This window comes from Scleropages formosus, chromosome 12, assembly GCF_900964775.1.
Source record: "Scleropages formosus chromosome 12, fSclFor1.1, whole genome shotgun sequence".
In the NCBI taxonomy this organism is placed as follows: Eukaryota; Metazoa; Chordata; class Actinopteri; order Osteoglossiformes; family Osteoglossidae; genus Scleropages; species Scleropages formosus.
In genome coordinates, this window is record NC_041817.1 from 6,489,836 (window position 1) to 6,516,141 (window position 26,306).

Here is a 26,306-nt window from a genome sequence, read left to right on the forward strand (position 1 = left end):
GATCATGTCATCACAATGTCATTGATGGAGGTCGATCAACAATTCTGTGCTGCTTAAATTCAGAGATCTTGTCCAGTAACCTCAGGGATCACCCTAATTGTTTGTAAAGGCACTCGTTTTGCATGTCTAGATGTTTCACGTGTCAGCCACATAGGTGCGGCACTAACATAGTGTTGTTGTACGTTATTAAAAAAGTCGACATAACACCGTTGATTGCCTTGGTGAAACTGTGTTTTGACCCTTTTAACTCATTTTGTGTGACAGTCAGATAAACATCAGCTGGTATGAACTGCATCGATGAAACCTGAATCTCCAGTAAATTCTGCATGCTGCTGTGGCTGGATTCGCTCCCTCTCCGGGCTTTTCAGAGTCGCTCTGGAAAGTAGCCCTAATAGTCAGCACCATTCAGCTTTGTTTTCCCCCGAACAATAAATGTGGAATGTCCGTCTTTCAGCCGTGCCCGACAAGTGCTGATTTCACATGTTAATGAACTGCTCTAATTATGTTGTCCTTTCCATCACTTGACATTCAACTTGTTTTCATGAACTTTTTGCCCACCTTGTATCGATAGTACTCAGCATTATAATTCACGCAGAGTACGCTTCCACACAGCCTTTTGTGAACTTCTTTTGTAAATAAGAATTACTCCAATATAGTTTTTGATTAGTTAAATGTGTCTTATGTTTTTATTACAGTGTAATTTGCTTTACTTTCACACGTTGATTTGCTTTACTTTCACACAAACACACTATGTAGTCACATATTTCCTTTTGGAAAGGTGGCTTTGTAGGCAAGGAGTGTGTGTGTTACACATTACAGTATCTGTAATGTAATTTTTTTTGTTTGTACAAATGCCAATTGAATTTCTTTAACTTGGTCGAGAGCAGCTTTCAGGCTGACTACGAGGTTCATGGAGGCAGCGCGTGTGACTGGATCCCACAGCTAGCCAGAACATGGGCATTAAGTGAATCGGCCTTTATGGGCCGGCACCTGCAGCACGGCCTCTCTTTATTTACACAGCGCTGCTTGGTATGCGAGCGAACCCACCGCGGGCCTTGTTCTGGCCTTACTGGCATGTTGGTTTGGCACCAGTTCTATATCGTCCCTCCTGCAAAGGAAATGACTTGACTTTGTCTGGCTGTAGAAAAGCAGAGCTGCAGTACTATGGATTCTTTCTGTCTGGGTTAAATATAGAAATATTCCAAGTGCTGGGTTTGACCAGACAGGAAGTGGCTTTCCATAGAGCCAAGAAAAATTAAGTTGCCATTATTACAGAAGATTTATTTCTAATTGGTGTTTTTTTTTTTTTTTTTTGTCTAGTGCAGCGCTGTGATTTGGAAATTAAACCATTTTGGTATTTGAGTACCGTACTGAAGAAAAAGAGGCCACTGTGGATGGAAATTATGCACTTTCTGAGCATATTTCATATTCACGTGTATAAGATTTTGCGTTAATCTTGCGGCACATATTGAGTGAATGTGGGCAATACCTGACACTTGTGTGAAGAACGTGTTCTCATTTAGGAAAGAAAGAATCACAGCCTGTGGAGTAAATGCCTCATCTTGCTATATATATATATAGCAAGATGAGGCATTTACTTCATTTTTTTTTTTTTTTTTTCTATCCTCGCTCTATAGCAGAATAAAATGAAGACGAGCAGAAAGAATATCACATGGGAACAGGATGTTCTTTAATCTTACAGATTCTATAAGCGACATCTTTCTCACTGTTGCCAGAGATTATTCATGAAGTCACTCCTTTGTTTGAACAACTGACTGACTGACTAACTGGCCTTGAAAACAGCATGTCTTCTGGATTAGGTTTTATCCCTACACTGCAAGATTATATTTTCAGGATGTGATGAGTTCTGTGTCCTCACTCAGCAGGCTAGCGCATCGCTTTCCAGTGTTGTGTGTGTGTGTGTGTGTGTGTGTGTGTGTGTGTGTGTGTGTGTGTGTGTGTGTGTGTGTGTGTGTGTGTGTGTGTGTGTGTGTGGTTTTTTTTTTTTTTTTCCTTCTCTTCTCCCCCCCCCCCCCCCAACCACGGACGGGCTTTCACAGAGTCCTCCGCCGCATTGTTCTTCCAGAGCGACGGCAGGCTGCCCTTCTCCACATGTCCTTCTGCTTGTGCAGCTACAGGCTTCCATGCTGCGGCGTATTGACTGGAGGCTTTATCTTCCTCCGTACCTCCTGTGCAACTGCAGAATGTGCCGCATAAATGGAGAGCAATTAAAATCCAGAATCTCTCCATGTATCCAGAGAGCAGGCAAAAAAATGCAGAAGCCTCCTGTTTGATCTCCGCACCCTGTCTCCGGATGCCAGTGGCAAAAAGTGCAATATGGTAGTAGATCAGGGTGGCACTCGGCCCCAAGTCATTCACCAATTGCCATAGAAGCGCAAGAAGCCTGAATGTGTACCAACCCGAAATCCCACGTTCACCTTCTTGGACCTGAAAGTGGGCTGGAGTCACTCGTACACCATTTCCCGCATTGTAATTAAGCCATGTTTACTTGGCACTTATTTCATCCACCCTCCTTTGTTTTGGTTCCTTTTGAATGGTTCCATTACTTACTCATTGAAGGATTTAGTTGAGTTAAATAAAGCTAACAGCTTCCTGGGGGAGGGGGGCGCAGTGGGTTGGACTGGATCTTGCTTTCCGGTGGGTCTGGGGCTCAAGTCCTGCTTGGGGTGCCTTGCGACGGCCTGGCGTTGCATCCTGGGTGTGTCCCCTCCCCCTCCAGCCCCCTGCCCTGCGCTGCCGGGCTAGGCTCCGGCTCCTCGCAACCCCGAATGCGACAAGTGGTTCAGACAATGGGCTTCCATGTGAGGTACGCAGGAGGTAAACCTTATCAGCACTGTCCACAGGTAGTGGAGGACCTAAGGAAGTGGACATGTGATATGAAAGTTGATCTGTGAATTAATTTGATTTATCGCTGCCTCTGTTCAGGGCAGCTACCCCTCAGTATATGGTACATCAGTACCTTGCTTTATGTTGTTTATTCCAACATAGCATGCAGGTATTTAAGGCAATTCATTGCAGAGACCTATTTTTGGTTAGCAGTGGAAGATGTTTGTTTCTATTTATTTCAGTAGGTATTGGCAGGGGATGCTAAGAATGAATAACAGACTTGCTAGCTCTAAGCATAGAACAGTTTAAATTGGCAAATAAGTGAACTCTTTTCTCAATAAATAGTGATGAATTTTGGAGTGGTTCCTGCTTTAGGCTTTGAGAAGAAATACTGAGAAAAAGATTGTCATTCAGTAAAATGCATTAAAGACAATAAATGGTTGATGAAAATACAAAACTGACTCCAGTACACATACAAAAATGTGAGGTGTTTTTTTTTATAGTTCCTTGTCTGTAGCAGTTGTGGTGCGGTCAGGGGTAACAAATCGCCCCGGGGAAGGCAGGAAGGTGGAATCTCAGGTAACAAACAGCATGACAACAAAAACAAAACAGTGCTCATTACCAAAAAGTAAACCAAGACTTTTGAAAAGTGAGGAAAGACGGAATGACAGAGCAACTTGCTTCGAGTTGCAGTTCCACAGACTTTTGCTCGGAAGGGGCCGGCGTTCGGTTTATTTCTTTAATGCGAGTCCTTGGCTGGTTGTTTGCTCTGTGGTGCTGGAGTCCTGCATGTGTGATGGCGGTTCTCTCCATGTCTCCTCCTGTCCGTCTTTTCAGCAAACTAGTTCCGCTGCAGTATCATTACGACTGTTTCGCCACCAACACGGCTCGAGCCACAGTGATTGCTACTTGCTCTTCAGCCTGGGAAAGGAATACACCAATTCCACGGTTTACAGTCTTAATTTGGCGTTGGAAATCTGTTTGTTAGGCAAAAAATTGTAAAGCAAAATGACAAATACCATTTTTTCTTCTGGGGAACATCCTAACTCGTCCCAAGCAGGAGCCAAAAATCACACGAAATCCCATGTAGAGTACAAAGAAATATTAATCCTGCGGCGAGTACACACACACACACACGTTGACTGAAGCCGCTTATCCCAAGTGGGGACGCAGCAAGCTGGAGCCTAACCTGGCGGTGCAGGGGTGGAGGGGGAGGGGACACCCAGTGTGGGATGCCAGTCCATTGGAAGGTACCCCGAGCAGGACTCAAACCCCAGACCCACCAGAGAGCAGGCAGAGGCCAAACCTGCTGCGCCACCATGCCTCCCCCAGCCAAGGGTAGAATTATTAAAATTCCCAGTAGCTATTACTAAACACTTTGAAACTACTATAATAAAATGCAATATGTTCATATATTAATGTGTATACGTTCGTATTTGTAAGTTCAGTATGTATTATATGTATTTGTACAAGGAGTGTGTGTATGGTACAGAGAAAAAAGGAATATTAAACAAAAATGTTGCAAATATAAAACACTACTATTTTATCATGAATAGCCCTAAACCTAACAATCAGTACAGCAGCTTGGTGGTGCAGTGAGTAGCACTGCTGTCTCTCAGTACCTGGGTGGTGCAAGAGAACGAGGGTTCAGTCCCCAGCTCTGTGTGTTTGCATGTTCTCTCTGTGTGAGTTTCCTCTCACAGTCAAAAAACACGTAGTTCAGGTGGGTTCTATTACTCTAAATTGCCCTTTGTGTGAGAGTGGCTACTCTGTGATGGAATAGTGTCCCGTCCAGGGTGTTCACCCCACAGCTTTATGTCCAGTGCCTCCAGGATAGGAGCAGTTCAGATGAGTTTGACTTTTAACAGGAAATAATCGCAACGGGCAGCGTGGTCAATCACCTTGAGGGAACGTATGAACCAATGTGATGTTCATTCCCTCGATGCTCGGTACCAGAGGGATGTAAACACCGCACTGCTAGGAATCTATTGAAAACGGGGAGCTGTCTGGAAAAGTTGATAAAGTTTTCCTCATATGCATGCAGAGGTGTCTATGGCTGGGAAAATATTATTCGTAAACCAGATTTAAAGGTGCAAATGCAATGGATTCGCCAAAGTGAAAGTTTGTAAGTCGGACTTGCCCAACTTGAGGAATGAGGGTACCTCCAAAGGCACCTGAGCTGCTTGCATTCAGTCTCTCCTGCCTGAAATCGGTTTCAGCAGGGTAGCAGTGCACATCCCCCAGGTTTTTCGTGCAAGGATTAACCCTGCTGGGCCTTGTCCTGGCTTGATTATGTCCCCGGATAAGAGGTGCTTAGTGGTAATCGCCAGGCCAGCCTGCTAGGCTCAACACTCCGCAGAGACTGTAGTCTCTGTGCTCCAAATACCACCCCACCTGCCCTAGAAGAGAGAATACCTTAGTGTGTTACCACACCGGAGGTGTCGCACTGTCAGCCCTGCACTGATCGCACTCGCAGGAACCATCATGCCCCATATAATACCGCCGCTGTTTTGCTTTAGGACTTAATATTATGCAATTTTCCCCGTTCATTTTCTGCGCACGTTCTTTTTTCAGCTTCTGTCTTCCTTTGCGTGATTTGCTGAGTTATGAAACCCAGCGCTTCAAGAGGTAGTTTCCATCCAAGGAACCCGCAGCTGTAAGATCTCTTACAAGTACAGTCCATTTTCATTATTTATGTTAATGCCCTTATTTCATCTTGCACTGCTTCCTGCTTTGGGGTGTCTTCTCTTCCTATTTTCTTTGCAGTTTCAATTCACGGTGCAGATTCAGTGCTGATGTTCTTGGGGTTATTTTTTAGCTTGTTTTTCTGAACTCTATCTATCTATCTATCTATCTATCATTTATGCTCTGGGATAAATGGCATGATTTGATTGCAGCTGCAGGAAGAGTCTGTCCTAATGAACCACATATCCACCTTTAACAGTGCGGCCTCAGGTTGCTCGAGGCCCCAGTCTGATCTCTGCTCATTACCAAAAGGACATCAACAATTAAAAAGAGAGCTGAATATAAAGGACATGCCTAATCCCTAGGCCACATTGGATAACCGTGGAAAATATAATCACTGATTCAAACTGGAGTGCCACAGTTTTCATGTGGGAAATTATTATATACTTGAGATCTTTGCTCTTAGTCAAAGAGGTGTTTGGTGGCATGGTTGTACTCTTCTGCTGTATTGAAAAGTACCATTAAAAGGCAGGACAATCTCGACTGTCATTCGATGGGCTTCCTGTAACTGAAAAACCTACCAAACGTTATTAGTCCTTAAACATCTGAAGAGCTGGTCATCCAGTTTTGGGGAGAGAAAACACAAGAGTCTAAAAATTCTCATGTATCCTTCTGCTTTAAGGATGCGCAGAAATTTCTAGGGGGTTGATGTAAGAAGTTAACTAGATCCCGTGTAAGTGGTGGAACCATTTCAGTGAGCTCAACAGTAGTGGAAGTGTTGGCAGGTCAATGAGATCAGTTGATGGTGTTTTCATAAGCTGAAGGAATTCTAACACATCCTGTAATTGTGTGTGTGTGTGTGTGTGTGTTGCTCAAGCCTGGTGGAATTTCCTTCAGGATCAATATAGCTTTTATCGAGTTAATGTGGGTTACATTTTCAATATATTTGAGCTGATGATCATGTCAAAGTGCAACTAATAATATTAAAAACATCATGGTAAATTAAGCATTGTGAAAGTTAATTGTGAGAATATTAATACCAGTATATTAAAGTGCATTAATTAATAATATTGAAGGTGCTGTGGCATTATTTTCATTAAGGGCAACGTTAATTTTCTGTGTTAACTTTAGATGCATCTTGTCTTCTAAACTCCAGAGCAAAATGGTGAAATTTGGTTGTTTTTCTGCAGCCCATTGGTCCACTACATAGACAGGCAGCCCTTGGGGGACCTGGTGGTGTGGAAAACCATAACTGTGATGCATCAGTAAATTGCCATGCTCTGTAGGCTGCAGATACTGATCTACATTTATTAATTTAGCTGAAACTTTTCTCCAAAGCATCTTGCAATATTAGGCTTCTTACAATTATTTACCCATTTATACAGCTGGGTAATTTTACTGGAGCAATTTAAGGTGTGTACTTTTCTCAAGGGTACTAAAGTTGGAGATGGGATCAGAACCTGCAACCTTTAGCTCCACCAGCAGTAGCACTAGCCACTACACCACCATGCCTCCTATATTAGAAATTGACCTGAGGGAAAAAGGCGGTGAAACATAAAATGAGGGATATACACATAGGTTGAAGCCACTTGTCTCGAGTGGGGTTGCAGCAAGCCGGAACCTAACCCGGCAACACAGGGCGCAAGGCTGGAGGAGGAGGAGACACACCCAGAACAGGACCAGTCCACCGCAGGGCACCCCAAGCAGGACTTGAACCCCAGACCCACTACATACGATGCCCCAGCCAAACCCATTATGCCACCGCACCCTTTATGATGCATATAGCAAAGCAAAACACAGTATATGCATGTGGATTGGAACACTCATTGTATTTTTTTTTCTCTCAGATGTACATCGCTTTGGAGAGAAATGTATGACGAATTAATGTAAATCAATGAATGAAAACAAGTAAAACCATCAAATGAACTTAAGTGGCATTATGGCCTTGGGGCTGTTCGTGATATGTTTTCATTGGGTACTTCTGCGTGCCTCTGGTTAGGAGCTGTGATCTGTGTTCATTCAACAGCAGTACAAGAGCTGGGAGCTCACAATGAGAGTCTCAGTCCAATAATGGCAGATTGTATGATTTGTTCCTTTTTATTGGGACTGTAGAACCACACTTTAAACTCAGAACTTCGTCATCACAAAGTATCTCTCTATGATGACTGCAGTTCTTATTCGTAATTTATTCAATAATTTATGTATCTGCTTTTGGCTATTTTAGTCATTTTCTATATAATATTTCTTGCAAATATTTGTCTCATGTAATCGTTTGTTTGCTTTATCTGTGAACTTGTGGAGCGGTACATAAGAATAAGTGTATTGTGTTGTAACCTGTGGCACAATGGCGCAGCAGGTAGTGCTGCCATCTCATAGTACCTGAGCTGTTTGGGTGGAGGTTTAAACTGGTCTGTATAGAGTTTGTGTGTTCTCTTTGTGTCTGTGTGAATTTCTTCTGGATACTCTGGTCCCCACCCCCCAGTCCAAAGACATGAAGTTCAGGAGAATTGGAGACCCTAAACTGCACATAGAGTGTGAAAGGGTGAGTGTAGGGATACCATGCAATGGACTGGCGTCCTGTCCAGGCTGTACCACCAAGCCTTGTGTCCATTGGTTCCGGGATTGGCTCTAGACCATTGCAACCGTGATCAGGACAAGTGGTTAATCAATATGAGTGTAACTTTCTTAAATTTTGGATGATCTTTTCTATTGTGGAACTTCATGAATGGTTAAAATGGTAACTACCCTGCTTCTGGCTTCCTCCGGGACGTCCTCCTGGGTATCAGTGGCTGGCCACTGATTTTTGTGCACGTCAGGCAGGAATAATTTATAAAGGAGCTGTCAGATAATCCAGCCGAAAATCTTTTGCCCCCTACTTAAGGTGCTGGCAGCACATGAAAGGGGCCCTGTCAGAGCACGAATGTAGCCGCGGAGGTGCCAGTGCTCCCCTCAATGCACCGCTTTATGAGTGGACCCCCACAGGCTCCAAAGGGCCCCGCACCAGCTGCAGGAGACTACTCCGTGGACTCGGGCCGCCGCATCTGCTGCTTAGCAGGCTGGGCGCGGAACCCTGTGCCCTGGCTCTTGTGCCCTGGTTCTTGTGCTCCAGGGGCTGAGAAGGGCTGGCTTTCGCTGTGCACCGTGACAATAGAACTTCCATTTCCTTCATCACAATGGTGGCCGATATGCCTCCAGCACACCGGTGGCCTTCTGCGCTCAGGTTTAAGTCCTCACTGGAAGACAGGCGGCTCTCTGAGCCCTTCTCCAGCTCCTGGATATGTGCTCAGAGGTGGGCGTGGCGGTGGGAAAGTCAGTCCTGACATTGCTGCATCACTAGGGGACAAACGCGGGACAGATTTGTTTCCATGTCACGATCTGTCTCCTCTGAGGAAGGATCTGGATTGGAAGCTGGAAAGGCGATATGTGGAAAGCGATGAACTTCTCAGGGTGCTACTTCATGATCTTCATTCTTTTCAATATCCATAATATGAGTTTTGCTAGTTCCTCACCTGATCATGGAGGCATAAAGGAGGGAGGGTGGCAGCCAAGATAGGATGCCTTGCACACAGAAGCTATACAGAATATCCCATTAACATTCAACGGGGGGGAGCATCTCGTACCTGTGTGCATGGGGCTGGTGTCAAAACTCTCTTGGCCAGATACACGACATCCAACTGTCACACAGCCTTAATTCTAGCTGGGGTCTAACCCAGAACCACAGGAAGCTAAAGCAGTCTTTTTAATCTCCCCGCCAGTCTGCCATAGGCCTTTGAGACAAAAAAAGGACAAAATGCATAATGTGTTCTGCATGTGCTCAAAAACCTATCCAGATATTGGCTCTGGATAAAAGCAGTGCTCACTATATTGAAATCACTTTGTTTTGTACACAAAATATGAATAAAACTGAATTTAGTAGAATAAGGAACTGTCAAGGAAAAAACTTAATTGGTATTTAAGAAAAAACAAAAGGACCTTTGCTGGATCTATTGACCTCTGAGCTGTTTAAGGGACATTAGCTATTAACTTGGACCAATGAAAATATTTGGTAATTTTACATGGTTTATACAACTGCTGAACAGGATCCCTGAGTCAGCATAACAACAATATTCACTCGTGACTGTACATTTGGCCACCGTAGGTTTAATTTACATAGCACCTTTTTCTTTTTCTCTCATTAACTGTGTGACAGATGTCCTACAGATCACAATCATCCGTCTTGTTGGAAGCTGGCAGTACGGAAGTCTGTTCCACCCCCTCCCAGACATCTTGCTGGTGTGCCGAGGTTCGAGAGCTGCCCCAGTGTCCCTGCAGTCCTGTCATACTCGGGGAATTGCTTCTCGAAAGTAAACTGTTACAGCATTAACCCTATCAATGGTAGAAGGTCTCAGCTTGAAGGAACAGCAGTGTCTCGAAGACACTGCTGCCCACTGCCATTCCGAGCAATCTAGGGACGCATCAGGGAACGGAAAGAGGAGGCGGTAGACGATGGTGCTGGCGATAAAGGTGTGAAACACACTGGCTTCCAGCCTCCCATTGAGTGCGTGCCCATCAGGCCGCTTCACTTCTGTGGGCAGTCCAAAGGATTGGGCTGCAAGTGCCCTCAGTGGGATGGTGCAGGGGACTCATTCCCGCCATTTAGAGTATGTGTGTGGGTTGATGGGAGATACATACGCATGTAACGGCTGCCATTACAGCCACGTTCCTTCTCACCCACCCATTTGAACAGGATAAAGTGATATGCCACGGCTTACTGTGTATTGCCAATAACCGAGGCCTCCAGATCCTGGCTGGAATCAGCTGGCATACCATGTGGCTGTAAAAATATTTTTATACAGATCATGCCTTCCAGTGAGCTTTTCTGGTGTTTTCAGAAATTTCAATGGACTTATGCTTCATATGCTGGGATACATCTGGCCTGTTCCATTTTCGGACTGATTGACACACACATTGCCTTTGTTTTTATGTGTGTATGGGCTTTCTCAGTGGAAAATAAAGACTTCTTGAGCCTGTAGGGAGCCCGATTCTGTTGCTTGTTTACCCACAGACCTTGAGTAAGGACTGAATAATCCTGGCCCATTCCAGGCTCTCCTCTTAGTCATTTTATTTACCGCTGCAGCAGTGAGGGGCACCAACTCCAGGGCTTTATTACTTTGTCCTGTGACCTATGGTGCAGTGATCTGGTGGACCCATCAGACAGTGCATTTCCTCCCATGTGGCGAGCCTGTAGATTGTCCTTCAGCTCAGGAATGCCTGACCATTGCAGCCCTTCATCCTCTGCGGCCTGCTGTCACTCCTCAACTCTACGTTCCTTAGAGATGGTTTTGGCTGGTGTTGTATTCCTCTTTTTTTCCCCTCATGTAACACATTTTTCTCATTTTTTGTTGTTTTAGTTTCCTGACCTTTCCGTGTGAACATTATCTGTAGCATTTCTGCGACCTGCTGCCGTGACTTGAGATGGTGTTTTGCTGAGAGTTGAGGATCAAATGCTCTTTTTAGTCATTGTTATGGGATCATGCTGAATTCCAAAGGCATCAGCGAAAACAAGAAGAAAAATCTCCGTGTTTTATATTCACTTGTAATTGGTGCTTCTGCGTCGGAGCTTCGAGTCCCACTAGCAAGCAAACCGCACGGGTTAAATCTTTATAATTTGCTATGTTAAAGTTTTTCCAGAAATGCTTATATGGCTTTACTTTTGAAAGAGGAGAAAAACTGGCCTTACTCAGACTTCTAGTGTTTGCAGCATCCCTTATAAAAATGGGTTTCCCTTAACTGATTATGAATGTGAGTATTTGGCATTACACCTGAAAGGAGACTGCATAGCGGAGCAGGATTCAATGTGATATCATACAGGTCCATTTATTAAATTAAACTAATTAACCCACGTGGGTTATCGCAAAAAAATTCAGAACTTTCTTAAAATATGAACCGTACTCTGTCAGTATTTTTCCCGAGTTCCCATTTTCCTTTCGCAGTACAATAGAAAAACCTTGATTTAAATAAAAAAAAAAAGTCTAATCTTTTTCTCCTACTAATTTCAGTACTGCTCTCTTCAGGTAATCTGAACTGGAATCTCCATTTATGACCTTTAGTGAGTTTTCAAAGTGTGGAGAACGAATTGAAAGTAAACCGTGATTTTCATACAAATGCTCCCTTTTCAAGACCTTGGGGACCACATTAATTCAGCAGTGTCCCTGCGTCGCAGTAATAATGCTCCCCCATATGCTACGCTACTGCTCTTCTCAACTGAAAACATACATTTTTCCTAACAGTTATTAAACCTCCCAGATGTTCGCTTATGCTTGCTTTTTAATATGCATGGAGTGGATCTGAAAATAATTACACTCCACGACAACTGATGCGACCCCAATTACCTCCTGCTTCAACAGTGGGGACACAACAAAGAGAAAGAAAGAAACTTTTTTCCTTAGTTTTAGATGGAGCGTGTTGCATTAAGGAGGCACATGTGGAGTTTATGATTGTGTGGAAATAGATTCTTCGCTGCTGTGTTCCCTCAAACCGAGTGACAATCATCGGGCCAACCATGCATATTAACCCATATGTGCTCTTCACCTGAAAGTTACCTTTACATCACGTTCATAATTGCAGGTTAAAATGTAAATGCAACGTGGAGATTAAAATGGGCCGCTTATTATTATTTGACAGTCCGCTAAAAGTGAATGTGATGTGTTTTTTTTTTTACTCCTACAGCGAATGATATCCATTCTTTCATGGTTCAGTTGTAGCACAGCAGTACGAAATTGAGATGTCAGTGTGGAAAATGTGGAAGCAAACGCGCTGCAACATTCTGTGTGCGGTGATTGTTATTGCAGAGTGTAAAATAATTGTCGTAACATTTAAACACAGTAAATAACGTTGATTGTGCTGCCCTAACAGTCTGGCTTGTTAAACAGAGATATCCATTCTGAATCGGCGCACTTGCAGGTTTCCCATGAGGCCGTGTGGGGAGGTTCAGGATTTCTCATATATTTACTGTTACTTACTTCAGTGGATTCCTGGAGTTTTTGGCAGTGCCACTATTTACTCAAGTATATCAAGTATATCTCAGTAGAAATAAACACACTTTTATTCCTTTGCATTTATCCGAGTCTCTTTCAGTTACCGTGGAACTGTTTGTATTTAATTTTTTTCATGTTCTGTGCTTGAAGTCAGAGTCAACTTTGTCATTCCTGTGATTGAGTAGTTCCTGCAGTTGAACCAATAGGTTGCTCCTGCTTGTAAAGTGAATTCTGCTACAAAGAGTTTGTATCTACCATTAATTTAAGGGAAAAATCACAAACGTGTTCCTGAGCAGCAAAAATGAAACTGAAAATAAATGGAAATTATTGAAGATGGATGGAGGGATCAAAGTATTGTAACGACCTGCATTACTGTGTTTAGGTGGGAAGATTTGCTTAGTATAAATAGTTGCATTGTGGGTAACTTGTAAATAGCATGTTCAACCACTGGGGACACTTCTGGCGAAAATGATGGGGTGACTGCCAGTGTGGGGAAAGAGCCTGAGGGTCTTAAGCAGGCTGGAAAGGCTAGCTATCATTTTAAATTTTATTGTTTATATGGCAGTTTTTAGGATTAATTTATTTATTGAATAAAGATTTTAATTATCGGAAATGATGAATGGAGAAACTTATTCCTGTCGAGTAAGAGAGCATGTACAGCCAGATGCCCTGTGGGTAGGTGATCCATTCTGATCTGTAGAAAGGAAAAAAAAGAAATAAATAAGTGCAGGTCCTGGAGGAAACGGGGTCCTCGGACCAAGAGCACTGCCTTCCTGTGTGCCAGTGTTCAATAAAATTTTTCAGATGAACACTGCCTCTGCGTCCTTCTTCGCCCCATCCAAACCCACGGAACTGCACGCCACAGTAACTTTTTCAAGCAGATTTTAAAAATTATTCAAGTAGATTTTTGGAGGGCTGCCTTTACTTCTGTAGTTGTTCCTTAAAAGTAACAGTACTTTAACCCAAGTATTGTCTTTTGAGTGCCTCCGTTGGTATGCAGGCATGAGAAAATACGCTGGTTCTACAGCTACTCTGTGTTGTGGGGAGATCGACAAGTGGTTTGACACACGCCGGTCTCTCATTTTGCTCAGGGTTCGGAGATGCATGTGGAGTTTGTTTCGAGTATTTCCGAGGGATTGCGCAGCACGCAGTGCGTGTTTCGCTACCCTCGCTTCCTTTCCGAGTTGTCGAACATAAACGTACAGGTCTCCCCCCGGACCGACGTCCCGATCTGTTAACTGACGTGAACCTCGGCTGAGCGCCACCACATGTCGTATAGTGAGATTCAGCTCTGCAGGGAATCCCGCTGAGTATGTGTGAAATGTACTAAATGTGGAAGAGAGAACTTTAAAAAAGCGGTACGGTAGCTTGTTGTGGGGAATGTTTTTTTTGTTTTTCCAGCTACTTAATGAAGAGCGTCTATGACGAAAAGTAGAGAGGGGTTTTTAGCTAAGCGACAGATAAGGAGGAGGTCATGCTCAGTAACTCGGAAAAGCAGCTGGCACAAAGCTCTTGGCATCTGTCTGTATTGTGTAGGGGAGGGGTTGTTCAGTGCTGGTCTTGAAGGACTACAGCATGCGCAGGTTTTTGTTCCAGCTGAACATTTAAGCACCCGATTAAACTAATTATTTCCCAAATTGAGCTGGTTTAGCTCCCTCTCTCTGCTCTCAGGACTGAGGTTGTAAACCATGGCTCATTAATTTTCACAACTGTGTCTCTACTGTCTGTGCTAAATGGCTTTATATTTACAGGTCAGGTATTGTCTAGAATTTTGAGAGGTTCCTTTCTGAAATAATTTTTGGACAAGACCAATCACACAAGTAGCAAATGTTGCATTAATGGAAACTCACAAGTCAGGAAGCTTAATCAGTAGGCATTTGCATCCTTTATTGTGCAATCACCAAAACCACTTCTTTATTCCTAACCTTGCCAGGATTCTGCAGTTGGTATTTAGCCTCTTGAAATTAAAAACTGTGGGTGGCATGGTGACACAGTGAGTAGTGCTGCTGTCTCACAGCCCCTGGGTGGTGCAGCAGGATGTGAGTTCCATCCCTGCTCAGTCTGTGTGGAGTTTGCATGTTCTCCCTGTGTCTACATGGGTTTCCTCACACAGTCCAAAGAGATGCTCTTCAGGTTCACCCATAGTGTGTGAGTGACAGAGAGAGTGTGTTCCACTGGATGAGTGACCCATTGTAAGTAGTGTAACTAGCAGTGTAAGTTACCTTGGTGAATAAGGTGTGTGGGCCGATAACACTATGTAGAGTTTATTGGAAGTCACTGCTAATAATAAGTAAATGGACAACAAAAATAAAAAAATCTCTTACTGCTGAGGGAGTAAGCCATGAAACCCCTTCTCTGGGAGTCTCACGAGGATTTAGTATTCCATCTATTGTCAACAACCGCTTGTCCCAAGCGGGATCGCGGAAAACCGGAGCCTTACCTGGCAACACAGGGCCCAAGGCCGAAGGGGGAGGGGGCACACCCAGGATGGGGCGCCAGTCCTGCACAGGGCATCCTAAGCAGGGCTTGAACCCCAGGCCCACCACACAGCGGGCCGCATCACAACACCCCCCCTAAGATTTAGTATTTTTAGTCTGAATTCACATATCAGAGACTAGAGACTAGATTTGCTGAAAGTGGTTTTAATTAATAAGGGTGCACCATTAATTCTTACCAAACTTTTGGGCCAGTGTGTTCCAGTATTAGTAACATTTGAGGCCTCATGCTCAGTTTCAGGGCTTAATAAGTGAGAATCTCATTTTGATCATATTTGTACATAGTGGAAACCAGCTATGCTTTCAAAGCTGTCTTTGGACTCAATGCAGCATGCAGTGAATAGATGCAGAATAGTTTAATGACTGTGGTTATATGAAGCCTGATAAATCATTTGAGTCTATAGCGCAGTTCAGTGCAGTTCTGCAAGCCGTCATTAGCCCCGTGCAAGCAGCCGTACAGCCAGAGCATCGATGTGGAACGCACAGAACTAGATGAGTGAGGATGTCCACGGATTGACCTTGCCTAGGAGGGATAGCTGGAGGGAAGTGCCGAGAAAGCAGCTGGCAGGGAGTCTTCCGCCTGCTGGAAGACTCTGAGCCGACTGTACTTGCTTCGACTCAGTCTTAATTTACAGAAAAAATGTACAAGTATATTATTCAGATGCATTCTTGTCTATGCATGCAGTTTAAAGAAGCAAATTGGCTCTACTGCAGATTGTGGACCAGCGGTAGGCACATGAGCAGGATACATCAGCAGGGCTTGAACAAAGTAGGCTTTTTATTTACCACAAATAAACATGAGATGGGACCATGTCTCTTTAAAGCCTCACACCAACTCAGAAACGTGAAAATAACACTACCAAGTTCCAAAACAACAACCGACATCATCTAGCCTCCTCCAACATCCAACATCAGTCCTCTAGTCTTGTTTCGCTCTACTCACCTTCAGTCTCAGAACAGCTTCCCTCTATAATGCCTTAATTGTCTCAGCCACCTACCTTCGACTTTGAAGCCATTATAAGGGCAGTTTTGCAAGTACCATTGGGACAACTGAGGGCTGAGCTTGTGAAGATTAACAGCTCCAATTGAGGTGTGGCCTGTGCACTGTTATTGATGCACACCAGTGGTTGAGGTTCAGATCCTGCGAGCTAAGGTCAGTTTAAGCACTGAGTGTATGGTTTATTTTTAGGCTAGTTTCCATTACTAGGAGCTATGTCTGAGTTGCCCTTCTTATCTAGCTCATTCCATATACCTGGCTATCAAGTACTTATTTATACGCACACATCAACTGAAACCACTTGTCCCAAGCGGGGTCGCGGCGAACCAGAGCCTAACCCGGCAACACGGCATATGGCTGGGGGGAGGGGACGCACCCAGGATGGGATGCCAGGCCATCACAAGGCACCTCAAGCAGGATTCGAACCTCAGAACTGTCAGAGAGCAGGGCCCGGCCAAACCCGCTGCACCACCGCACCCCCTTGCAAGTACTTATTTATTTATTTTTAATCTGTTTGCTCTGGGGTACAGTGCACGTGAGAAAATTCCTTCAACTTGAGTGCATCATTCACCATGGTGCAGCTGTTTGTTTTGCCACTCATTTGATTGTGGCTGTTTTATACCACTTGCTGTGGATAATGGTTTAATTATTAAAATGTGTTTAAGCGGCAATGTTTTCTTCCTCTGGCAATGGCTCCCAGAGGCTTTGTGGCCTAGAATGTGTAACCTCCCCCTTTGTTTTGAATGCTAATGATTAAATTAGTAATAGATTACTTTTTAATTTCATAAATGAAGAAACATAAATGGAAAATATTAGTTAGTTTTACTATGTAAGTGTGGATGCCACTGCCTGAAAAAGTAAAAACAGGCCTACCACACCCACTAAGTCTTGCCACCAACCATAACAACGCTGTTCTGGAGTGTATTTTCTTTGGATTTTCTGTCTCCTGTTATTCCTCACTGACTCAGCACTATGCTCCTCATTAATACAGTGTGGATACGGGAAGCAAGGGTTCAGTGGAAGACTTTAGGATCAACCCATGGTTCTGGTTATAGCCTCTCCTCCCAGAGCCTGGGTTTGTAGCATGTATTGAGCTCCTGGCCACAAAGTACTTTGCACCCACCCTTTTGTCCAGGAGCTTGAGCCCTCCACAAATATGCAGTAGGCTTCAAAAGACATATTTGAGACATACCAAAAGGGATAAGAATAGCTACCCTCTGATGGACTGGTGTTCCGTCCAGAAGATACCCCCCTTGGCTTTGCACCCAATGCTTCTGGGATGAACTCTGGATCACCGTGACCCTGCTCAGTACAAGCCGTTACTGAAATTGAATGAATGGGTAAGAATAGCTTTATCAAGCTTTTGGTAATTCAATATCACACCTCAACATTATTCCTATTTTTTGTATATTTTTCCTTTTACGCACTAATATTAACAGACTATTACTGCCCTTTCTAAACTGACAATTTGCTTGTTAAATTAGATTTTTAAACATTACTTGTAGTGCTTCTTCTTTAGAAATAAAAGAAGACATTACTTGGGTGCATGATCATGTTTTGTGCTGTTGTGGACTTTGTAATGACTGAAGTAAAGGATAATGAGAACAACTAATGAACTGTATTTTAGAGAAGCAAGAAGGTTTTCGCAAAGCTGTGGAAAATCATGTATGGGCAACTGCATCCATTGCCGAATCCCTAATAACCACAGCTGTTTTGCATTGTGGTTTAAATCAGTCAAGCTGTTTGTCTGAGTTCTTGGGACACGTCAACCGCACAATGGCTCAGTTTCAGCAAGATAAGACTAGTGTAAATCCAGCTGGGTCAAACATGGCCCATCTAGTTTGTCTTTAAATAGCCACTCCTTGAACCTCAGCCTTGGGCCTGATTATAGCAGCAGCATGGCCAATTCATTTCCTTCTCCATATAGATCCCCCTCGAAGGCTCTTGTCACTTGACGATAATTTTAAGAGCACCCGATTAGATGTCTATAAGAATCCATTCTACATTAATGTCATGGCTGTAGTCAGGGACTGCTATTAATAATATAGTGTTGGTCATTATTTACACTACTTGCGTTCATTTCAATGTCAAGTGCTGCTCAGACATACACTATTGTGCTTATATTACATAGACAACTTGATCTTTGTGCGAGGCCTTCATTTTTTTTTTTTTTTGTATGTCAACACTGCAGTAGCCAAAGAGTCTTTCTGTGATGTGGTTATAATTTAAGCATGCCTTTGTATGCTATCATGTGTTATGTTAAACAGCAGTTTTTGACCTAGCCTTTTTTAACAAAATATTTCTGCAGTTAAGAAAGGAATGAAAATAAAAGCTCCGTCCCGAGTGATCATCTACATTACATGCTGATTTCCAACAGGGTCATGCTGTCAAACAGTGAACTGAGGAGGGTGAGGATTCATTTTCTCATCTCCCATGACTCTCACCAAACCTCAGTTCCAGAGGGAATCTGTGCGACTCTGCAGACACCCCATGACTGCAGCGTCCAACACAAACAAACTGCCATGAAATGGAGAAATTAGTTTTGGACTTCATTGCATGTTGTGTCTGTGCCACCCTAGCAGAACACAGTGGCTTGACAGTTGCTTTCTTTTGTATCTCAAATGCTTGGAATTTAACCATGGCTAAAGGGGAAAATATCTGGCATGGAGATGATTTGTCATTGGTTCAGCATGGCTGTAACTCCAACACCTTGAAATGCAGCTTGTCAGGATGTGAAAGAGGAAAATATTACTTTTCACATTTTACATGCTTTTTAGAGCATGGGTCCAAAAAATAGAGAAATGACCACAATTCAGTCTCAAGAAAGAATAACGACCAATTGAAAAAGCTGATCCCGGTGATGAAGTCTTGTCGGCACCTGTGGTATGGAGGTTCAGTAAATGACATGTAAAGGAAAGGGGACTCCCCTACTTACCGGTTTTCATCATTTCACAAAAACTGCTCAAGTCCTCCTGTTTAATTTTTTTTTTTTTTTTTTGTAGAAACTAAGTCCCTTGAAAATTAAGAAATGCCTCTCTTTGGTGCCAACAAGATAATCCCATCTACATGTGTCTGCTGTTCTGGCCTGGAGTTTTGTTGCTATGAGTCATGGAACAGGCTACTGGTCTAATGGGGTAAGGGGGGAAAACATTTCTTTAGGTAGCTGAGAACAGGAGAGATGTAAACTTGTGAAAGGGGAATAAAAAGGAGACCTTGGACAAATACAAAACAGATCGTTCTGCAAATTTAATCTATGAACAACTGGCACTCAGAGAAGTGAAAACATTTACAGAATTTAGAGGAACACAAGAAAGATATTGAATCCAGCCACGAAAGAAAACTTCTGTTTTCACAAACGGATCTTTATTTCCCAGACTGAAACATGGGTTTTTTTGGAGACATGGACGTGACCTTTCTTCGATGCCTGGATGAAGGTAGTCAAGAGGTTAGCAGAAAGACAAAGAACTGTATAATTGGAAGGAAAACAAAATCTGTGTCACTAACCTCCCCAGAACAAATGGTTCTTGGTTTCTAAGAATGTCTTCATTGATGGGCAAGAGAACAGGGTGTCCAGAGTACAAATCGGGGGGGGGGGGGGGAGAATTGCAGTATAGCCACTGCTCAGCCACAAACCATCTCACCCAGACCTCGACCACTTCTATGATCTTGTTTTGCAGTTGTTTCACCAGTCTGAGGTATAACCAGATATCGCTCTTCAGGATGACCCTGGTTTACTGTGTCTACAAGTATAATGAGAAGAGCACATGGAGTGAAACTGCTTACATCAGGCTTGATTTCGCCAGTGGTGTCCCACAACCCCACTGAACCATCAGTCAGAACTCTCCCATACAATTACTGCGTGAAGCAGTCTGGAGAAACACAGAGTACTGAGTGTCATAGAAGATTATATTCGCTGCTATGACAAGTATTGATTTGTGGCCTTTCACTTGGAGATGACAAGCATTCTAAAGACCTATTAAGGAAGATCTGAGAACTCGAGCAAAAGGCAAGGCAGAGGCTCCACTGTTAGAATTCACAAAAGCAAGCAACAGAAGCTTTATAATAATGACACATTCTATACTAGAATGGCAAAGAAGAGAAAAAGTGTTGCTCAACTCTACTGGCTCAACTATCAACTCCCACTGTTGTTAAAAAGTGTACAAAAACTGAGAGCAGGTAAATACCTTGACAAAAATTAACCCTTAATAAAGCAATTAAATTAAAGTAAGGTAAAAATGCAATGCCAAAAGATAAAAAGCCAAACGGAACAGAAGTATCTTTTAGCTATGTAGTCAAAGCGCTGATGCACTATGGAGGAATTTACCTCTGCTGAGTAAATGTTTCCAAACCATTCTCCCAGTTGCAAATTTTCACTGGTGGCAGCTGAACATTTTCTAGCTGGCTGAATTGTACTTGTACTCACTCATTACCATTGATGGCTTATCCTTGTCAGGGTCACGAGGACCCAGAGCCTATCCTAGAATCCCTGGGCACTAGGCTTGGAAGGATACACCCTGGACTGGCAGCAAGTCCATCACAGGCTAGTTACGCGCACACAAACACACACGCTCTACAAAGGATTTAATATCAACAGTTCACCTGAAAGTCAGACTTGTGTTTGGCTGCGGGAGGAAACCCATGAAAACACACAAAGAACATACAAGCTCTACACAGACTGAACTGGATTCAGATCTACATCTGAACACTCCAGCCAGGTGAGGTGACAGTGCAACCAGCTCTACCACCGTGCCACTGACAGTACTCTCCTGCACTGCATTGCTGCGTTTGTGGTGGTTCTTTACAGCAGGTGTTCCAGAGATTCACAATTTACACTACAATTACTTACATGGGTGACTCTTCTCCAAACCACCGTTTGGTCAAGCTGGGTAATTTTTACTGTATCATTTCAGGGTACGTACCTCATCAAGGGTACTACAGCAGGGTGGGATATTCAAACATGACTCCTTCAGGTGCACAGTAGCAGCAGTAACCACTATGCCACGAGTTCCGGTCTATCTGACATGCATGGAGGGGAGGGAGGGGCGGGGGTGCACAAACCCTTTAACCGTCCCTGTGGAGTTGTGTGGAAGAAGGCTACGGTAAAGAACTATCAGAGTAGCACATTCTGGTGTCACGTGCACCTGAGAACTAAGGTACAGAGTATTGAGAACTTGTCAGCAAGGCCTTTTTGTAATGTGACGTTTCACGGGCTGATGGTGAGCTGCGGGATCTGATCCAGCACTTGGCGCTGAACGAGCATCACGTCTGGACTTTCAGTCTGGAGCATTGTTGAGACAGTGGGACTTTTGCCCATTAGGTTCTATGTAGGGTTTTTGCAGCTAGTATGTGTGAGATACTCAAGTTTTTCTCATGTGTGATGCGCTCATAGTTCGCACATGGCAGACATGACATTTTCCCTACAAACAAAACTACCACCCACTGCTGGGCTCGTCCGTTTCTTCAGGCTCGATAGAGCAATATTTCTTTTACTGACAGCTCTGGAAACTTTCTGCAGCATCTCTTTATTCTCACATAGTCCTTTATATACTGTATACTGTATAATATACTGAGTATTTGTTTGTTAAAATGATGTTATCAATATGTCTAAGCAGATAGAAGTTCAGCTCCATTCCTTCTACCTTGGAGATGTCCTAAGGAAGAAAGCTCTTCACACTGTTTTTCACCGGTCTGCAGCTCCTTTGCTGCGTTTTTGTGCCGTTTCCTTTCTCTCTTCTAATAATGCTGCCCGCAAATGGACGTCTTCAAGTACAATTCCACATACTTGGGTAGCGGGCGGAAGGAGTGCAGCATGGGGGCAGAAATCAGTGAGGAACATTCCAGAAGATCCACGAGAGAGCAGAGTGAGGACAAAGAAGCCCTTAGTCACTTAAAGCAGTACACAGCGGCTGCAGTCTACCGAGTTCCTTCAGGATCAGACTTGGCCTTAAACTGCAGTAGTTGTGTGAAGGTTGAACTCCAGTGCAGACGTGCACAACTTGTGTGCCTTGTCTCTCTCTGATCTACACGTGAGAATCCCTCTCTACTATAATTATCTCTTTTAAGTAAGTCGATTAATGGCAATGCATGGGTGCCCGTACATGCTGACACACACAAATCCCACGAGCCCCGTGGCGAGCGCATGACGCAGTGCTGCTGATGTCACTGTGGTGTCTCCGGTACCCTGCCGGGCTTCGCTCGAAAGCCTGCGGAGAGGAGAGCCGCGGCTTTTGCACACTGGACTCCTCCTGTGTGCTCCTGCAGCTATAACATGGGAACACGTGATAACTGTGCACCTGAACACAGTTACGCTCTGGATTTCAAGTGTGAGGGTTCCCCCCTTTTTCCCCGTAGTGGGTGTTTTCTCATTTCCATGGCCATCGGGAAAGTTAGTAGCTCCAGTTCAGTGCAAATCAAATTAAGCCGCATTGAGATGACACACTCGTATACACAGTCTGAGCCCTCTTTCTGTTTAATTTTAACTGCTATATCCCTAACACACACATTCCTCTTAGTTGTCCAGGATGCTTTTCTTACAATAAGACCTTGCAAAAAAAAATAAATTCACATTAGCCCAGAATTTAGAAAAGAACAACAAATGAATATGTAATTAAATATAAATTGTTATAAATATACTGTAAATATACTGTTTTCTGTGTAAGTATTATTAATATATAATGAGTAATACTTTGGGTGATGTAGGGTAGCATGGTGGTGCAGTGGGTAATGTGGTTGCTTAGAGGGCTGGGCTGTGCAGTTGGTCGTAGGTTCAATCCCCATTCAGACTGAGTGCAGTTTCACGCTCTCCCTGGATTCATGAGGTTTCCCCCCAGAGTCCAAACATGTATTTCAAGTGAACTTTGACTTTATATTGCCCAAAGTGTGAATGTGTATTTTGCTGTCCTGTGATGGACTTGTGTTCCTTCCAGAAGGTACCCAGCCTGTGTCCCTGTCCTATGATTCCTGAGTAGGCTCTGGACCGTCCTGGCCCTGCTGCAGGCTACGCAGTTATGGATGATAAGGAAGAGGATGATAGCAAATGATTGCCTTTCTTTCTTGGGAAATGTTAGGGACAAAGGCAAAGGTGTTGTCTTCCCCATCAGCTTTGGATGCATTGGCTTCTCACTCAGTTAATTTCTAAGTGAGTGAAGCTGTTCCTGATCGAGTGTCTTACCTCGTAAGTCACAATCACATCTTATTTTACAAGCTTTTCTTTGCTGGTTGCAGAAGTGTTATGACCTGTTACGCCTCGAAACTGTTTCTTATATGGTTGGCTGGGTGATCTACTTATTATTTACTTCTGCCAAAGACCCTTCTAAGAGATCTTCTTTAAAACTGAATTTCCCTTTACATGTTAATATTTACAAAATCACCCAGTCACAAATTACAGACGACACAGGCCTATGTAGGGTTCAGGGATCCATAATGCTGAACTCAGAAGTGGCTCATGGTCTTTGGAAAAAGTGTCAGTGTGAACCGCGTCTCTTTGCACAGCTTGACTGAGAAGCTGGAAGCTCAGCGAGCAGCACTTTTGAGCTCACTGTGCTCCTGTAGTTGTGCACCCAGTCACATGTTTCTCTGCTGATATCTGGATCCCATGAGTGTGAACATACTGTAATTCATTAATGGGAACTACCTTTGGTTGGAAGCCACTGTTCTGCTCTGTGATTATGGATGGATGGCTTTCCCGTTGACTCGGTGAAATCCCAAATTGGGTTTACATCTATGGCGCTCTAGCTACTAATCTGTGCTCACAACCCAAGAACCACGCCGTACACGTGACCGTTCCCGACGCCTGAATCTCATCTAGAGGAAACCAGCGTCTCTGCGACGCATACCTCACTTTCCAGCCTCCCTCCGAGATTCTCGCAGGAGTGGGAGGAGCACAGTTGGAGAACTGGCTCAGTCATGTGTCCCTCTGTGAAGATGCACCACAGCTGACGGGTACACACAGTGCTGGCGGAAGCATCCGGGGTTATGGCTGGAGAGGCCAAATAATGGCTGGTTGCCATGGAGCCTCCCTGGCAAAAGTGGGCCTGGTTCGGAGTCATTTTGAGAACTGTGTTTTCAAGAAGCTGCTTCTCAACAGTGTTCCGGACAGAATTAATGGAGCCCCTGCCTACTGTTTTGTGTCCTGCATAGTGGGTGAGTTTAGACACGCCACAGCGTCTGCTCCAGCAGGCTCAACAAGTGACTCATAATTCGGCAAAAATTCACATGGATGCTTCGAGGACAGGCTGGGAGATGCTGCTTGGGGTTGCCGGTAGCATTGTGATTTTGAATCTGCCCTTTGACCAGATCCTCAAGGGTTCAAAGCCCAGGAAGAGGATCCTCCTATTGTATCCTTACAAGTCCATATGAGCTGAAATAATCTGTTCTATTTTATTAAGGGTACCATGCTATATTTATTTAACGACATACAATTTATGAATATGAGAAATACAGTATCTATGCGTTGCCAAACCAAAGTTTTAAAAATGTTAGATTGTCAGTGAACTAGTTCTCTTAAAATTGCACATTCACAAGTTTTATATTCAATACCTGCCTGAGGGTGCTGTCATGTCGCTGGAGAACACATTACCTTTTGTCAAACATATAGTGTTATATTTCATCCTTGTCTTTCTCCCAGTATATTGAAATTTTTGCGAGTTTAAGAATGTGGTAAAAATGTAGCTGAATATGTGACAATGCTTGGGAAGGAGTGTTATTTTTGTGAGTGAAGCCATTTCCACGTTCATATCGCCAAAAATATGCTGTGCTGATTTTTGGAAACCTATTCTTTATTCGGAGAAAATAGTTTTTCTTCCTCCAGAGGTTGATTTAATAGGTTTTACATTATGCACCCTGAAGTGCAATTAGAGCTGCATTCTACAACTTACTGGTACTCCTATAACTTTGTGCTGCACTTAGCTGGGTACAGCCAGCAACCCCCCATGCTTCACCCCTCATCGAGTCCATGGCCTTCAGACATGACTCATTTCTCCGGCCTCATATTACAATCAGATTTAGGAAATGCATGCAAGTGAGCACTGTCAGGGAGGCCTTTGTGGGTGTCACTGCAGAAAGGTTAACGGCCCAGTTTTGACAAGCAGAGTGTTCTTGTACTGACCAGATGGCGCATTTGACCCAGGAGATTGACTAGCGCAAGTATGTTGCTCCGACATCTGAACGAAGTCAAAACCTGACTAATAAATAAACAGACAGCGCCTTCCATAGAACACAACATGCACCATAATATGAACTGCTTTCTTTTCCCATTGTTGTTTTTTTTTTTTTTTAAATTGATTTTATGCACAGCACAGGGTCAAAATATCATACAGATCCATCGACAAAAGCACATATGTCCACATACATAGAGCAAGAGCTGAGTGTGATAAAATGGTTTGTTCCTCAGCCCTAAAACTAACACTCATTTATGCTAAAACAACACCAAATCTCATTAAAATGGACAGTGTAAGTTCAATAGTAAACATTAGTTACTATAACACAACATAAGAAGACAGTGATTACTCTATAACAGCGTATGGATGCTTGCCTGCTCTCATCCAGCTCTTTCAAATCTATTATGTTCCATACACTTAACAAAGCGTGGGTTTCTTCCAGGTGCCCCCTTTTGTGTTTTAGGTGAGTTGGTGACTCTAAATTGTGAGCTCTGTGTGTGTGTGTGTGTGTGTGTGTGTGTGTGTTACACTGGTGTGCTGCTGATGCTGCGTGTAAAGCCAACCTGTGTCTAACCATGTCACCACATAAACCTCATGGGATAACCTACAATAAACTCTAAAGCTTATACAACATTAATTAAACATGTAGTATTAAACATGTTTCCTACATTAGATTGTAATTAGTTTTAGAAAAGAAACCGTAAAAGAACCAGTGGATGCTGAATAACTATGATGGCTATGATGGAGATAAAGCTAGAACACTTTTTAAAAATTTTCTAAATTATATAAACGTCCCGTGTGCTGCTATGACTAATGGCGATTATTGTCTGTGTTCAGTGTTGGAAGTGCCTTTATGGACCTACCTCTGTCATTATGGTGACCTCAGCAGGGCAGTTATGGATTTTCACCTACACTGATGGAGCTCATCTGGGATCTGGCTCATGCCCCGGGGGCCACGTTACGTCTTCCACGATGCTTGTACCCTGAGGAGGGGGTGGCACGGAGTGGGCCCTTGCTGACCTGCCCACCCCCACACAGTCATTTGGCCAGTGACAGCGTGGCAGATGTCAGCAGTAAGGTGTGGAACAGGGAAAACCGCAGTCTCCCA

The 26,306-nt window shown here is 43.6% G+C and overlaps 1 protein-coding gene across 8 annotated transcripts in view; it reads left to right on the top strand.

The window, feature by feature from the left end:
- The window catches only part of arvcfb (ARVCF delta catenin family member b), a 159,392-nt gene that overhangs the window by 5,006 nt on the left and 128,080 nt on the right, over positions 1–26,306 (top strand). Inside the window, exon 1 of one of the 8 annotated variants that reach the window (XM_018762496.2) lies at positions 24,105–24,182. The exons of the other annotated variants lie outside the window; for them this stretch is intronic. The gene's annotated coding sequence lies outside the window, so the exon portion shown is untranslated. Of the gene's footprint in view, positions 1–24,104; positions 24,183–26,306 lie in introns of those variants that run through there. 8 annotated transcript variants of the gene reach the window in all.